The following is an 18390-nucleotide window of genomic DNA, read 5'->3' on the forward strand; positions in this document are numbered from 1 at the left end:
CTACTGGCTCTTTCATTCTATGAGAAAGAAAGCATCAGATAACCATATTTCCCTTGCAAAGGCAGAATTTCCCTCTTCATTCTAATGAATACAAGAATCAATAATGGTAAGTCAATTCAAACTATGTTATGAATTAACAATACCCAGGAAAGTTAAGAAGAGATTAGAAAGATGATGCGAGTTATCATTTGTCACCAAAATCTTTAATTTACATGTAGATTTACTGCCCCAGTGCACAGGGCATTAGAAAAATATCAGCATCTTTTCTTTCTAAGAGGCACTTTTACTGCTTGCTTTCCTACCTACAAACCAACAGCAGAAAACAGCAGATTGAATTATGAGTATCCACTCACAAATAAAATCCGTTTAGCAACCTTTCTGGCTTGAACTAAGCGTTCACTGTCAATCTGAGGAAGAACAGGAACTAGGGATGCTTCAGGATAGAGCTGTAGGCAGCACAATATTGAATAAGGCATAGCTCCGAACATATCATGTGACAATAACTATCATGTGACAATAAAATCACTCCTCTGACAGTGGGCAACAGAGAAGCAGAGTGGTATAATAAAATCAGCACTATAACACCAGGTTGACAATGTAATTAAGCGATGTTCTTTACTTCCTCTGTGGTTCCTGAATAAACACTAAGCCTTTCTGAGTCTCAGTTTCTCCCTTTAAAATAGGAATCATTCCTGGTATGTCCATCTCATGAAACAAAGCTTTGAACTAGGGCTATCACCAAAACCATGCCAAATGTAAAAAATCTACATACAGTTAAGATTGGTTAATATAATGTTACTATGTTTGAGTATTTACATTAATAAACTGGTCAAAAAATAAAATGTTCATAAATTTTGTGAAAGGCTAATCTGTTCAGAGGAGAGGAATTATTGGAACTAGTATTCAATAAATTATTTTGTGGGTGGTGAGTTGTTGACTTAGTTTCAGTAAAAACTCTTGAACCCAATAATCCATATGGGAATGGATTTGTCTTTCTTTGTACTTCTTTGTAATCTGGAAAAATAGCTTCAAAATCCTTATGTAGATCTTAATACTGAACATTCAGTGTAATCATTTGGGAGGTCCTTGCTTTTGTTTGTTGAAAAGCAGAGACAGCTCAATCTTCAATGTACTAAACCACTCCTCAAATGGCCACAATTGCTGGGGAGGGCCCAGTCTGAAGCCAGGAGTCAGGAATTCCATCCAGGTATTCCACATGGGTGGTAGGAACTCGATAACTTGATCCATCATCTCTCTTTTTCCAGAAGCATTACCATCCATGTACCTGGAACAAAAGTGAAGTGGCCAAGACTTACTCAGCACTCTGACTGGGATAGAGGTACTCCAATTGGTGGCTTAACCTGTTGAATCACAACACATACCAATTTGTACGTTTCTAATCCTATCTAATCTTTTCTTCTTATAATCTCACATTTCTATGTAAAATCTCTCTACTTCAAATGTTTTGCAGTGTTTTAAAAAAATTAAAAACCCCAACAACTCAGGTTTTACATTTTATCCCACCTATAGGGAGTGCCATGTAAATATTTATTTCCCACATAGGTAGTAAACTAATTCAATATCCTTGCAAAACATTTTCCTTCTAAGAGTTCCTCTTATTTCATTTCTCTTGTAATAACACCTTAAATTCAAGAACTTCACTAGTGTTCTCTGCTTTAAAATCTTTATGGGAGAGGGCCTGGTGGCGTGGCCTAGTGGCTAAAGTCCTCGCCTTGAACGCGCCGGGATCCCATATGGGCGCCGGTTCTAATCCCAGCAGCTCCACTTCCCATCCAGCTCCCTGCTTGTGGCCTGAGAAAGCAGTCGAGGACGGCCCAATGCATTGGGACCCTGCACCCACGTGGGAGACCTGAAGAAGTTCCTGGTTCCTGGCATCGGATCGGCGCAGCACCGGCCCGTTGTGAATCATCGGACGGAAGATCTTCCTCTCTGTCTCTCCTCCTCTCTGTATATCTGACTTTGTAATAAAAATAAATCTTTTAAAAAAAAACATAGAAAGTCGACATCTACTTCTGTTTCTGTCATAATCATCTTATCCAGGAACCAGTCTAAATGTGATTCAAGTCATCACAATAAGCCAAGCAAGGGACAGAAACTAAAGTATGAAAAAAATTTTTTACATTGAAAAAAATTTTTAAATTTTAAAATTTTCAATGTCAAAAAAATTTTTTTTTTGCCAAGATAGCGATTTCTTCCATAACTGCTCTACCTGAAGTGAAAATAGTTCTGAACAATCACAGGCACTGATGTTAAAAGACAGAGTTTGGTGAGAAAAGGGAAAACAGTGAAGAGACTATTAAATTGAATGAATCATTTTGGTTCTCCGATGCACAGAGATTTTTTGTGATTATGCAAAAGATCTGTTTGAGAAGACCTACAAGACAAATCCAAATAAATGCATAAATCATCAAATAAAGATGATGACAACAGTCATAAAAATAAAAAGGTTAAACTTAGAGAAGCATTTAAAAAGACAACTGGAACTGGGCATTTTGCAGAAATAATCACTGAATCTTGCAATAATTTTGCAGAGCAAGTATTATTTGCCTTGTTTTCACTGTAGAAGCTTTAATCATGGGATTGAGTTTACCTAGTACTCAGTGGCTTGCCGTGAGCACTCACTATTTCATCATCTAACATACACAATTAAGATTCACACATATGTTGGCTGCCACCTTCTGCATTCTGTTCTAATTTCATGAATACTATATTCCATTAAATAAAAACCACAAGACCTTGCAACAGAGATAGTTAATTGTTTTTTTTTTTTTTATTTTTAGTCTGTTTCAGACCCTAGGTTCCCTTTGTAACTAGGCATTATTTCCCCAGACCTGCCATATGCCAAGACACACTTCATGCTGATAAACTGTATTTTCAAGTCAACAGACTTCATGACCTGAACTTGGTTATTCCCATGAAATTATTATTTTATAGTGCAATCTTTAAAATAACATTACCCATCATTTATGCAGCAACTTAACCAAGAACTGGGCACTGTGTTCAGTGTTTTTATACGTTACTTCAATTAACAGAGATCCAGGTTTATCTAATTACAAAGCCAAGAATCTTTCTAGCTCATCAACTTGGCTCTAGTCCAGCTCTGATGTAGTCCACATTGCTCCATTGCCCACAGCATCAGATTAGAAAGACACAGATAAGGAATTATTGTCACAAGTGAAAAAGTATATGAGACATAGACAATCTGGTTACACTGTCAGTCTTTATAAAGCCAAAAATGGGAATAACCAGTACATTTCCACAGTCCTTTAAGAATACAAGACTGTTTAGGATTCATGAAAATGATAGAAGCAGTTGTGACTATTATTTATCCTTTGTCACTGAAAATACAACAGACGATGGCAACTGGTATTTCTCTCAAGGTTCTCCTCTTACATAGTTATCACATAAAAGTGGGTTCTTAATGAATACTTTCCACTGTATGGAAGCCAAACCAAACCAAGCTTAACAAAGGCCAAACGCTGAGCTAAGGAACACCAGATCAAAGGTGAATGGCTAGTCTTCTCAAGACATAAGAAGCTCCTAGCAATGTGTAAGACAGGTTCCTTCACTACGATCAGGTGAATAACAGCTGAGCTGCCAAGATTTTCAAAGAAGCTGAAAGGGTTTCAGAATGATCATGACATGCTGAAACAAAAAATATTTCTTAGGAAAACAAGCATAGGTGACAACTACTGTTAAGCTCTACTGGTTGAGCAGCGCTCCAGCTAGACAGAATACTAGCAATAATCCAGTGTTAGTCCTAATTTTAGAAACAAGATCGAATAGAGTTAGGTTCACAAAGGTAACTGGAGGCACAGGTCACTACCTGATTTTTCTTAATTATTGGAAGAGAGGGTTTAGTTAAAGCTTTTCATCTCAGTTTCTCATTCTGACAATATTATGAAATTTAACCATTTATTACAGAAGTAAATACAGTATCAGTCACAAATTAGATCACTATAAGTCAGTGTAACAGAATGTTTATGCTGTCACCGATCAGTTTGGGCAAGGATTTTCAGATCTTCCACATAATTTCAACATATTATTGAAAACTCATTAAACGTCAAGTACTAAGCTTAGGAACAAGAGATTAAAGATAAATGAAAATTCTTGTAACTTTAGACCCTGGAAGTTCATGGGAGGAACATGTGAATGTGTAATGCAATGGTCACAGCAGAAGAATGTGCAAACTATAGAGAAAAAATGCTCAATTTCAGAGCAAATAACCTCTGTTTTTGTAGCAATTGATAGCACTTGTTATGAAAACAGTTTAAATAGCTAAAGAACAAAATATGCAAATCTAGATTTCAACAAGAAAGGAGGACACTTATGCATTTTTTAGAAGCAAAAAACATATACAAGTGAGACCCACAGAGACAATATTTTTCACAAGTACTTAACGTTAAGTAAGAAAATTCTGGAACAAATGTTTGCTTTTCTTAGTATTTCCGTTATTTTCCCACTGACATTAATAAATTCAAAGTGTGTCCTTAGGAAATATTTCTGATCTCCAAAATCGAACCACTAAAGATCATCTCATCAAGATAAAACATGAAGACTTATAGTAACTGTCTTAGCTTGGGCTGCTGTACAGCTATGGACAACAGACATTATTTCGCAGAGCTTTGGAGGCTATCCCTCTGACAGCATCACCTTGGTTAGGTCTGGTGAGGACCCCTTCATGATAGACCCCTTCATGGTAGACAGCCTGAGCTAGTTCTCTGGTCACTTCATTGCAAGGGCTCTTATATCAGACAAGAGGGCTTGACTCTTATGACTTAACCATGTCCCAAAGACCTTATCTCCAAATACTACAACACAGAGCACCAAATTTTAATTAGAAAAAAAAAATTTTGGGGGGGGGGAACACAAATATGTAGCCTCTAACAGTAACCAATGCAAAAATATATGAGACTGCTTCAAAATTTCTGTGGAAAGTGGAATTAAAAGTTCCTTAACTCAAAAACTATGAAATCTATAGTTTTTCATATTTTTAATAGGTTATAGACCAAACTAGAGTTATAAGTGATAAATAATAATGCAAACTATATGAGAGTTTAATTCTTTCACATATGTTAATTCAAACAATTCCATCAAAAATTGTTTAATAGGTACTACTTTTTCATTCTGGAAAAAAACAAAAAGTAGTGAACTCAAAGTTATAGGATCTTTCAAGTATGTGGGTTCTTGATTTTCACTATATTCCTTTTAAAGGTCACAGATTGGTACAAATGATGATCAAAGAGTACATGAGACCACATTTTATGTGAGATACATGTATTTAAAAAATTATTTATTATGATTGGAATGGCAGATTTTACAGAGAGGAGAGACAGAGAGAAAGATCTTCCATCTGTTGCTTCACTCCCCAGATGGCTGCAACGGCCAGAGCTGAGCTGATCCAAAGCCAGGAGCTTCTTCCGGGTCTTCAATGTGGTTAAAGGGTCCCATCCTTTACTTCCATCTTAGGCTAAAAGCAGGGAATTCGATGGGAAGTGGAGCAGCCACATGGGATCCAGCACCTGTAAGGTGAGGATTTAGCCACTGAGCCACTGCATCAGACCCAAGAAGCACGCGTTCTTCAGAGCCTCTCCTCACAATGAGATTAGCTGATGATCATCCTCTCATTACAGACTCAACTACTTCCTATACACTCAATAGTTAATGACATACCTAAATGTACCAGTCTACTTCATTATCAAGTTCAGAATTAATCACCATGTACCTGAAAACTTAAGGGCCTCAGAGAACACAAGAAAATGGCTGATACATCTTTCTTTGGCACCTTTAGAGTGCCTGGAGTAAGATTTTTGGTTTTGGTATTTTATTAATATGAGAAAAAGGTGAATCAAGTGGGCAGAATAGAATCACTAATTTAAATAAGGTTGCTGAACAAAAAGATCTTTTAGGAGAAGGGGGGAAACATCTAGGAATGTTACAATAATCTTTAAAGACTGTTTTATTTATTTTAAAATGTGTTAAAAAGGGCCAGCAAGGCAGCATAGCTGGCCAAGCTTCAGCATACAGCACCAACATCCCATATGGGCACCAGAGAGGTGTTATGTTCTGGGCACCAGGTATGTTCTGGCTGATTCACTTCCAATCCAGCTCCCTGCTTGTGGCCTAGAAGAGTAGTAGAGGATGGACCACCTCCATGTGCCCCTGTACCGATGTGGGAGACCTGGAAGAAGCTCCTGCTTCTTAGCTCTAGCTTGGCCCAAGGTCTGACCACTGTGGCCAGTTGGGGAGTGAACCATAGGATAAAACACCTCTCTGTCTCTCCTCCACCCTGTAATTCTAAATAAAAATAAAATCCTTCTAAAAATGTGTTATGGTCTGGCGCAGTGGCCTAGCAGCTTAAGTCCTTCCCTAAATGTGCCAGGATCCCACATGGGCACCAGTTCTAATTTTGGCAGCCCTGCTTCCCATCCAGCTCCCTGCTTGTGGCTTGGGAAAGCAGTCAGGGATGGCCAAAGCCTTGGGATCCTGCATCCGTGTGGGTCTCCCACATACATGGCCGGCACCCAAGCATTTGAGCCATCCCCTACTGCTTTTCCATGAGCATTGGCAGGGAGCCGGAGTGGAAGCTGAGCAGTCATGACTAGAAGCAGCACTCTAATGTGGTATGGCAGCATTGTAGGCAGCAATTTAATCAGGTGTAAATAACGAGTTGATGGATGGCAAAAGTTAAATTGTTTCAGGACTGACTAAAAAAGAACAAGGTTTGAACTTATCATTCGGTAGTATCTACAGTCACTGTATCTAACTTGCATGATAATAAACTGGTAAACAGATGCCCCATCTTCCCTTTGTAAATATTCCAGTTAATTAACTAAAATCATCTGTTCGTAAATCAAAAAATAAGAGTAAATCAGGAGAGTCTGTGTGAACATTTTTATTTATTATGTGTTCTATAATATTTACTTTGACAAACTGAGTTGAAAGTCTTTGTCTGAATTACAAAGGACAGTCCCAAGTCACAAAATAGATGTCTGACTTTCTCCAAGGACAACAGCTGTACAATGATGTGTATGAATTACTTGAACAGCTGGAAAGTCCAGACTTTTCTGTAATGGCAAAGGCTACTATGTTTTAAAGTATTTAGGATAGAAGCATTCCTTTACAGTGAAATTTCTAATTCTATATTTTGAAACAAAAGACATTGTGTGCCTTGTTTGTTTATTATTTGAACACTTAGATTCGATTGCAGCTGATCGTGAATACACTGTAAAATGCCATATCAATCTAATATCTTATAAATCATTCATAGAAAACAAATCTGCAGAGTATATTGGGAAGCAGTTCTCAACCCATATTCCTTTATTGAATGATCATGGTGTAGCTCTTATGTTCTTATTAAATGATGTGGAGATCTGTCACTTAAGTTAGTTTTACTGACTAGGGAAAAAGATGAAAGCATGTAAGATATCACTATGGAAGAAGCAGAGTCAACGGTGAGAGTATCTATTGAGCGTCTGTCCTCAGACATAATAGTTTGGACAGCTGTAAAAGCATAAGGTTCAAACTCAGATGAGACTAGTGTTTTAAATACCAGTTCCATCACCAGATGAACCTCTACAGAATTTTTGGGTCTCAATCTCATGATCTATAAAATGGAGTCATATTGTCTGCCTCAATGCAACACACAATGGCCTTCACAATAAGGTTTTTCTCAAGATGTAAAAGTTTGGTATATAAAACACACTTAAGAATAAAACAAAATACTGAGATATGGTTCTTTCTCTCTCTCTCTCTCTCTTTTTTTTAATACAAAAACACCTCCAAAAGCTCTATATTACCATGGCAGTCATATACAATTTCTTCTTTATAATAATGATGAAGAGTGTTCTATGCAGAATGTTCTATTTGTAGCAGCGATTCATTGGGTATGTGGAAAAAACTGCTGACACGTTGAGAAGATATTTTCCCGTAAAAGGTTGAAGTCCTTAAGCAGCAAAAAAACACCAACGTCCATCATCTTTAAACCCTATTGATTTCTGGTGAAGATTTAAAAGGCTGTTTACTTATTTCCCATCATTTCTGTCAGAGCTGTAACAGTTCTCTTCCCACTGAATAAACCTCTCATGATCCTCCTGGTGATTAAGGTCAGACAAAATGTCAAACTCCTAATGCTAAGTGCTTTCACATTAAAAATTCATATCAAATCACCAAGTAAAATCCAAACAAGAAGTCAGACATGTAAACAGTCCAGAAAAAAGGGCTGCAGTGACCATTATATAGGTACATCAGAGACGTGGACAAACAAACAAAACAGGTTGGCAACAAGTCAGAAAATTTCTCCCTTTTAGCATTTTCACTATCATTTGTTATTTTAGAATTAGTAAGCCATGCTAGATTCAAGATGTGCATATGTCTTTCCGTGTGTATGTGACTGAGTGTGTGTTAGTGTTGTGGGGAGGAGAGAGAGAAGTAAGAGGGAGAGAGAGCGAGTGAGAAACAGCAAAAGAATACGTATATCATCAGTAATCACTCCAAAATGCCAGCAGTCATTTGATTCTATGAGTTCCACAGAGCCTCTTGTTTTAAAGCAGGCAGTGTGGATCCTGGGATTCCTAATTTCTGCTAAAACCATTTCTGGGTCTTTGTTAGTCATGTATGGATCAGAGATTCAGTAAATGCTACCAGTTTTGGTTGCTCTCCATTTCTCAGGGTTTCTTTTCATTTACTTCAAGTTAGCTCTCGGAATGAAGCAGGGCCATAACTCTTTGGGATTTACATTTTCACAGTTACGAATTCAGTGACAATAGAGTATCTCATTCAAGAGGCTCAACAGGTCTCAGAATTTAAACCTCACTGACCTGGATCTGGCCTGGTTCATATGCTCCTATTAAATCGATAATTGTGGCCAGAATATTAGAGTGACCCGATTGGTTAGACCTATGTCATGTTTGCATTGCTGAGGCTAGGAAATGGAGTTAGCTCTCAAAAGACTATGAGTAGAAGATAGCATGGCACTTACTTGATGGAAGAAAGAAATCAGTGCATGAATACAGATAGTTTTATCATCTGGTGGGACTAATAGGAGACTGACCTGTCACTTAGTTGTGACTTTGGGAAAGATATTTTGCTCCTTGGAGCCTTAGATTCTTTGTCAGTACAACAAAGATGATGGAACCAATCTTGCAGAGATTGAACTATATATCATTCTGTCTCATATTTAACACATAGTAGGCTCTCATTACCTTGGACAGACTAGAAAAACGTGGTGATAATAAAGATTTACATGATTGTTAGGTAATGAGCACTCATCAAATGGCCTCTTGTTAAATCTTTGAGGTATTTTTGTATCCATATTCCTTTGGAAAATCTTTCAGCCAAAGTTTCACTTAATATTCAAGAGAAGAAAATAACACAACAGCAATACTAGAGCAGAATGTAATTCACTCACAAAGGAAAATGTAGATAGATTCCATTTACATGAAATGTTCCACATAGAAAAATCCACACAATGTAAATCTGTGGAGTAAAGCTGGTGGATGCAGGGAGTGACAGCTGAGGAGAGTAGCATTTTTTTCCGAAGCAATGAAAAATGTTCTACCCTTGATTGTTGTGATGAATATACAACTCCGTGAATACACTAAAAGCCACTGTTTAAATATTTTAAATGAGTGAACTGTAAAAATGATGAGGAGCATGTGTTTGATCTAGCACTACCTGTATTGATAAAATACTTGAAACTGTTCAAATGTTCACCAGCAATCTAATTATACTGTAATAAACACTTGTAAGAAAGAAAATAACTTTAAAAACTTTAAATTGGTGCTCATCTTGGCAGCACATAAACTAAAATTGGAATGATACAGAGAGAGCCCCTGTACAAGGATGACAAACAAAATTATAAATTTGCTTTGGTAATTACATTATTGATAGTCAAGTTACTATTATTCTGAGATCACAAGAGGTGTATTTTGTAGTAGAATGCATAGTTACATTGGTATAGCAAAACTTCAATTTTGGGCCCTGGAAAGAAGAACAATGTAAGATATCTGAGGTTCAATAAATATTCTGAAGTGATCAACCTGTCTTAGAAGCATCCTTATAATCTTATGTTGATTTTGCCTTCAAAATTTTTATTTTTCTTTATTAGTCATCTTTTTGTTACTTTGACTAAAATGTCTGAGAGAAGATTCTCCAGAAGGAAGAAAATTTATTTCAGCTTACAGTTCTGGAGATACGCAGTCCACGAATAAGTGGTCTCATTCGTCTGGAGTTTGATGATGGCAGAACATGCATAGAGGGACGATCAGAGGGCAAGCAGGAAGCACATCGTGTGAAGACTACCTTCCAAGGACAATCTCCCCACAATCTAAAGACTCACACACAACTCATTACTCAGCTGCCCTAGGTAGACCAAGTCTCTACCATTTATCCACCACAAACATTAATACATAGTTTACTTAAGACTTTGGGGTTTAAATATTACCATTCACTTGGGGAACCAACTGCTGTTCAAGCAAAAATAACATCCTAGCTCTGCCCATTGAAAAGCTTAGAAATAAAGAGTACCTCAGTAATAATGAAAAGGTCAGACTGTAGTCTATGAATACCATTTTCTACACAAAGGAAAGCAGGTGATTCTGGATCTGTGGCAGTGAAATGACCCCATCTATCTCATCATATCAATAGCAAAGAAGTTTTCAAAGAGTACTAGGTGTGTGCAAAAGGGACTCATGAACAGCGAATCTTAAAGCTGAATTTAACTTGAAAAAAACTTCCTTTTTTTAATTTTTATTTTTTATAATGATTACATGGTTCATCAGAGTGGGAAGGATTGAGGTTTAGGGAAAGCTAGGTGAACCCACTGTTTCCAATTATGCTATATATTTTGAAGAAACTTTCAAAGGTCACAGGGGACATCAAAACAATGACACTAATTTCAAATATACCAAATCATTTAAAATTTATTTACTCAATCTATTTGAAAGACAAAAGAGGCAGGGAGAGAGGGAGGGAGAGAGAGAGAGACAGAGAGAGAGAGAGAGAGAGAGAGAAGAGGACATAGCCTATTCACTAGTTTATTCTCCAAGTGTCTGAGTCTGGGACAGGCTGAAGACAGGGGCCAGGAACTCAATCTGAGTTGCCCAGTGAATGACAGGAACCCAACCATCTGAGCCCCCTTCTGCTGCCACCCAGAAGGTGCACTAGCAGTGATGCTAGGATTGGGAACGGAGCCAAGACTCGAACCCAGGTACTCTAATATGAAAAGTCAGCTTCCCAAGTAGTATCTTAACTTCTAGGCCAAATACTACACTAACTTATATTTAAATTCATGGGTTCATAATACTACTAAGGGAAAGTATCACTAGAAGTACACTATGGAAAAGAATCTTCCAGTTATATCTGAACTGACAATATTAATTGCATTGCGGGGTAAGTAATTAGTAGAGAGATGCTTCTCTTTATGGACATATGTAGCAAATAAATTAAGGGATGAGAATCAGAATATCAACATTTTCCCAAACCCTAATGATATAATGGATCTAGGCTATAACTGCTGGTGTTTGCTAGTACTAGCAATGGAAACAAATCAGATATAATATAGTTCCTAAAAGGATACAACTTAACTTGGGGAACAATATTGGCAAAAAACAAACAAACAAACAAGTAGCTGTAAAAGGTCAAGTCTAAAGTCTGGATCTTCCTAATATGAATATGTTGAAAAATAGGGACATGAAAACATGCTAAACTATGCCACTGGGATATAATCAGCAAACTCTAGAGTGTGAGAAACGCAAACTCTGTAGCACAAGACAGGCTGTTTGTTAAATATAAATTTAAAACCTATTTAAGGCAGAAGATATTGTAAGTTAAATTAGGAGACATTACAACATTAACATGTGCAGGACAATTCCATGAAAATACACAAGAAACTGCTTAGCTATAGTTTCTTGGGGCCATATTTTGATGACTGACACGCAGAACGGAAGAGAAAGTGCTTGTTAACTCAGTGTTTCTGCATTTTGCACCATGTTTCTATACTGTTTCTTCTGTAAACATGCATTTTTAACATACACAGGAAAAGTGCCAAAATGTTGGTTTTAAATTATACATGCTATCACAAACTCATTCTGCATGGGAAACTTGGTCAGTCCCTTCCTCCTCCACTACTGCCTAATTCTCTGGGGCTCATAGCAAGAAGCAGACACGGTCACTGAAGCAGAGAAAAGCAAGAAACATGAGGACTTCAGGGAAAGAACTGAAGCACTAGAGTGATGAAGGTGGGAAGGATGGAACTGCAGACAGCCTTGTTCTGTTGTATAATTTTTGTCTCATGCTAACATCGGTTTCAACTGTTTTTTTTCACTAATTCATCAAATATATTTTAATTACTTACTTGGTACCTGGAATTGTTCTTGGAATAAGGAGGAGTGGTGCACACGTACATACACATCTACCCACCTACACAACCCAATAAATTAGGGGAAGGCGTTTAGTACAGTGAGTAAGATGCTATCTGTTCATGTCCCACACAGAGTACCTGGGCTCTACTCTCAGCTCTAGACCCAATTCCAGATTCCTGCAATATAGATCCTGGGTTCAAGTAATTAGATCCCTGCCACCCACAGGGGAGATGAGACTAATTTTCTGGCTCCAGTAAGCAGTCCCAGACATTGTGGGCATTTGGGAAATGAACTAGTGGATTGGAGCTTTGTTTCTGTCCCTCAAACCAAACCAAACAGACTATAATGTATGCTATTAGTTTATAAGGTTTTAGGTGAATGCAGATAAATTTAGAAGGCAGTAATTAGTCAAAATGGTAAATTTTCCAATCTTTAGCATACAGTTCTTAGAAGGTGCATAAAGGAGATCATAGACCAACCTAGAACACCAATGTAATAGTCTACTGTAAAATCTGCTGTGATTCACCAAACAAAGGGACAAAGGCAGAATGGAAAACAATATTAGTAATTATGTGTAAAAGGCATTTTATATGAGGAACACATAAGGCCTGATCCTCACGAATGCATACAGACAACAAACTTCTGTGTTCTGAGACAAAGCTCATGATCAAGTAGTGGTGGCCTGCACTGTAGATTCTACATATATGCTTACCAATTAATGATAGAAATATCAATAGATTTCATCCATTTACGTCAGTTATGGGGGATAGAAGATTAGGGAGAGGAAAGGTGAATTTATAGTTGAAAGCAAAGCAGGACTTAGTCCCATTTATTTATTTTGAAAGTCAGTGTTACAAGAGAGGGAGAGAAATTCTTATATCCCTCCCCAGATGGCCATAGTAGTCAGTGTTGCATCAGGCTGAAGCCAGAATCTAGGAGCTTCATCTGGATTTCCAACATGGATGGTAGGAACCCAGGTACCTGGGCCAGCACTTTCCCCAATGCCAAAGGAAGATGATCAATTTTACAAAGTTGAGAAGCACAATACAAAAATCCCTTCCCTTCCTGGTTCCACTGGCAAACTGATTCTTCACTTGATCTTAGCCAAAAGGCCGAGAAGCAATGGCAAACTGATTCTTGAAGATGCAAACTGATTATCATTTCTAAAATCTTCCCCACTTCCTCCAAGCTATCCAGCAGAACTCATCAACTCTTCACAATTACAGAGTTAGAGATCTGAAGCCTTGGGTTAAGCACCCCATGCTTTTAAAAATAAAATACTACTTCCAGGCACTTCTTAGATCACACTGCAATTACTTATGCATTTGTCTCTTCATTAGATTATCAGCTTCTGGAGTGCTGGCACTGTGTGGCTAATCTTATGCTGAGTGACCCGTAAATCACAGCAGTAGAGTCAGTCATGGAATAGGGCACTATCCACACAGGAGCTTTATGGACCAAATGGGTACCTAGGCTTATATAGGATCTCATCAGCCACACCTTCACACAGGCAGTGTCACCACCAACGAGATTACCTTCAAGGACAGAGGACAGTGATGTAAAAAATAACAAAAACACTGATGACAAATTCGGCAGCTAAAGCCCCAACATCTCTTGAGGTACAGCAATGGCCATTATTCTAGTATTATTCTTACATTATTCAGACATTTGATTCTAAAATGGACTTGAGTGTTTCATCACTGCTGTCTAACCTCAGCTGAGCCTTCTTGAACTTTTTTTTTTTTAATTATTAGCTTACTTGGTGTTGAATTCCCAGAGTTGCTATTTTAAACTGCTCCACTTTCTCTCCTTCTCCCTACTCCCTTATTTTCCTCCATTACTTGCTATACAAATATCTTTCTGGGATAACTCACAAGTCATCACTATTTTTCTTTCTTTAGTCTCCCTTCTTAGAAGAAAGTCTAAAATTTAACTGGAGTTGTAGATGTTGCCAGTACAGATCTGTTAAAAAAGAAAGTCATTTCATAATGATGCTAGTGTGGAAAGAGATATAAAAAACATCTGCAATGTACATTGAATATTTTAAAACCTTCTACTTTCCTGCTGCCTCAGCATTCCCACCAACAGGTTGCAGTCCCCGCAGGCAATCACAAATACCAGTGTGGTAAGGGCGGATGCTGCCTCGAGCTTTTCTTCTAACCTCTACTGATCATGACCTAGCAGCATTTAAACCATCAGTGTAGTATCCATTGCCCCTTTTCCTATGTATCCCATCCTGACCTCCAACAAATGCACTTGCCGATGCATTTTTGTGTGTATGTTCCCCATCAGGGTGGCTGAGCTGGTTCTCTGGTTGGACGTTTATGACCCCGTCCAGGCATGCGGTGATTCTGACTCCACGACATGTGAGTATAACAAACTTAATTCTTGATGTTTCTTTTGTTTCCTCTCCTATGTATACCTGCTTCATCATCTAATAAGAGAACATAAAACATACTACGTTATCTCCAATATCTGTACCATCATGCAATTCTGTATGTTTTTACACCCAGATTTTAACATCTTATTTTCAGGCTTCCTCTGCCCTTTCTTCTTTAAGATTTATTTTATTTATTTAAAAGACACACTGAAAGACAGACAGTCATCTTCCATATGCTGGTTTACTCCTCAAATGACTGGAATAGCCAGAGCTGGGCCAAGCAGAAGCCAGAAGGCAGGAACCAGACTCCTGCTCTCCTGTAAGAGGCCAGGAACCAAGTACCTGGCATATCTTCCACTGCTTTCCCAAACGTGTCAGTAGGAGACGGATTGGAAGTGGAACAGCGAAGACTTGAGCCAGCACTCTAATCTGCAAATTGTGGTGCAAGGCCAGCTCCTTCAGGTTTCCTCTTATCTTGGTAATCAAGGTTTTAGGAGAATCTTATCCTCGTGACATGAAATTTTTTCATTTTTAATTTCCTTTGGTATCTTGGAAGCTAGATTAACCTAGATCTTTAAAGTTGCTACTTGAGGGGCCCAGTGAGATTGCTCAGCTGGCTAATCCTCCATCTTCAAGTGTGGCAATCCAAATGGGAGTTAGTTTGTGTCCTGGCTCCTCCAATTCTGATCCAACTCCCTGCTTGTGCCTTGCAAAACAGTGGAGGATGGCCTAAGGCCTTGGGACCCTGCAACCATGCGGGAAAACAGGAAAAAGCTCTTGTTTCAGACTGACTCAGCTTCGGCTGTTGCAGCCATTTGGGAAGTGAACCACCAGATGGAACATTTTTCTCTGTGTCTTTCCTCCTCTCTGTAAATCTACCATTGCGATTAATAAACAAATGTTGAAAAAATATCAAGTTACTAATTAAGTCATTCCTTAATAATTAGTGGAAGGAAAAAAAAGGGTACTAAATCCCAGGAAAGACAGTTTCTATAAATTATTTGCAACAAGATATTTAGGATCTAAATGTTGAATGAATTTTGGCAGGTATCAGAATACGAAAATTGAAATAGTATTGGGCAGTTGTGCTGGTATGGCAGGCTAATCCTTCACTTGCAGCTTGGGGCTTGGGCATCCCATATGGGTGCCAGTTCAAGTCCTGGTTATTTCATTACAATCCAGTTCCCTGCTAGTGGCCTGGGAAAGCAGAGGATTGGAACAAAGCATTGGTTTCCTGCTCCCGTGTAAAAGTCCTGGAGTAAGCTCCTGGCTCCTGGATTCAGACAGGCTCTGCTCCAGCCACTGTGGTCATTTGGGGAGTGAACCAGTAGATGGAAGGCCTCTTTTGTTGTCTCTCATTTTCTCTGTAACTCTTCCAAGTAAAATAAATAATTCTTTAAAATAGTAATCTCTACATCAGAAACTGTTTATTTAAAATTGTGATCCACATTAGTTGATAATACTGTATATTGTATGAAGATATTTCTTTGATCTCCTCTCTTAGATTGTGGGTTTCAGCCATAAGGGCATTCTTTATTATTAAAGAGAATGCATACACACACACACACACACACACACACACACACAAACCCTACACATTTTCTCGCTAAATTATAAACTGCTGAGAATAAGCATCTTTTTACCCTTGGAGTACTGAAATAGTCCAAGGGATTTACATCACGCTTTTAACAACACAGTCATACAGGGTGCTGCAAGGATGAGGTAGGAGACATGCACACGGAGGTACAAAACTGGTGGGTGTTCAGCCTCATTGCTAATATCTGGTTAAGATGCCTGCGTCCAATAATGGAAAATTTAGGATCAATATTCAGCTCCAGCTCCTCACTTGAGCTTTCTCCTAACAGAGACCTTGGAGAGCAGCAGTGATGGTTCAAAGGGCTGGGTTCCTGCTTTCCACACAGAAGAGCTAGTTTGGTCGAACCCAGGCCTGGTTGGAACAGGCATCTTAGGAGCGAACCAGCAGCTGGAAACACCTATATGAGCTCTCTTTTACTCTCTCTTATTCAAATAGGCTAAAGAAAAAATTAAAAAATTTAGTAAGAAGCAGATCTGGCACTCAAATCGACGACTATTTCTAAAGACTATACAAAATTGCCTTTTAGAAAAATAAATAGGTTAAATTCAAAGGTTTTTTTTTTTTAACTAGTGAGTATAATAATTTCAGAACACAAGTCACAAACAAGTGTTATACCGTCTTTCCTTTTCCTATCCTGAAATTCAACAAATCGCAAACAATGATCATGTTGTTATTAACTTCAAAATCTTCAAAACCCAGTGGTACATTTTTTATTGCTGTGTTACTTTATAACAAAAAGTAAAAAGTGCAATGGACTTTCTAAAAACATGTTCAACCAGAAACTGCTAGTCAAAACCATTTTCTTACTTTGTTCATTTGATCAAATATACTTCATTACTAAAGTCTATTTACAAGTAGGAAAAAGATACTTTGATTTTACATTTTGTAAAAGCATGCTATTTGATTTTTAAAACATATTTATTTCTTTATTTTAAAGGCAGAAAGACAGAGAGCAAGAGAATGAGTGAATGTTCCACCTACTGATTCATTTACCAAATGGTGCAACCTCCAGGTCTGGATGGGCTGAAGTCAGCAGCCAGGAGCCATCCCACAAGGGTGACAGAGTTGTAGATACCTGGGCAATCATCCACTGCCCTCCCAGGTGCATCACCAGGAAGCTAAATGGGAAGTGGAGGAGCAGCACTCTGATATGGGATGCTGGCATATCCCAAGTGGCAGCTTAACCTGTTGCACCATAGAACCAGGCCTTCTCTATAAGTCTGGTGGCATTTTTGACTTTCCTTGCCTTTCATGTCCTTGACACTTAAGAACAGTACTGGTCAAGATTTGTACAACTTATTTCCTTCATGTTGGCCTTGTTATATATTTTCTTATGGGTCGAACAGGAGCATGAGTTACAGAAAATAAGAATATTACTGGTGTGGTACTGCTCTAGGGCATAGGGTTGACAAGAAGTTTAAGGGGAATAAAGAACCAGGAGATATTCCCACAATTCCTGTCCTTCAGCCCTATGCTCAACCCTCTTACAATATCAATCCAGTATGCCCATTTTTCCATGTTGTTTTACTCTTCTCTCCTAAGTATGGACTGAAAATTAGCTACTTAATTCTAAAGAGTAGAATATAGAGAGGAGAAAATAGTAATTCCAATTTGGAAAACAGGTAAATTACATCTTATTTAGCTGTTCAAGGATAAAATTATCACTGCTAAGCCATATTACAGTGCTGTAAGAACGTATTTTCCAGCTTTTACTCCAAGTTCTTGCGCTCTCATGAGATAAAAATTCAAAGCAGAGACCTAAATAAAGTGCATAAGTGACAGCAGGATTTATTTAAAGTGAAAAAGTGAGAATACCTTCAGTTGTGAACGTGGATATCTCCAACAAGAGAAATGTTTGAAATCAGAGGGCCAGAGAGCTGCTGACAAGGAAAGAGCATGGAGGAAGGATACAGAAGCTGTGTTTTCAAGTCCAGCAGTCTCCTTTACGAGCTAAGAAGTGGTCCTCTAATTGAATAAACATCGAAGGTGGAGTTTGGATAGAGTTTAGTGTGTGTGAGTGATCTCTCTTA

General features: G+C 38.2%; 1 protein-coding gene and 1 pseudogene across 4 annotated transcripts in view; one reads left to right on the forward strand and one right to left on the reverse strand.

The window, feature by feature from the left end:
- Positions 1-18390, reverse strand: part of RANBP17 (RAN binding protein 17) — a 282863-nt gene that overhangs the window by 146781 nt on the left and 117692 nt on the right. The gene's annotated exons all lie outside the window — the stretch shown is intronic.
- On the forward strand, positions 9802-9899 carry LOC118760121 (U6 spliceosomal RNA; annotated as a pseudogene).

Source organism: Ochotona princeps, chromosome 19, assembly GCF_030435755.1.
Source record: "Ochotona princeps isolate mOchPri1 chromosome 19, mOchPri1.hap1, whole genome shotgun sequence".
In the NCBI taxonomy this organism is placed as follows: Eukaryota; Metazoa; Chordata; class Mammalia; order Lagomorpha; family Ochotonidae; genus Ochotona; species Ochotona princeps.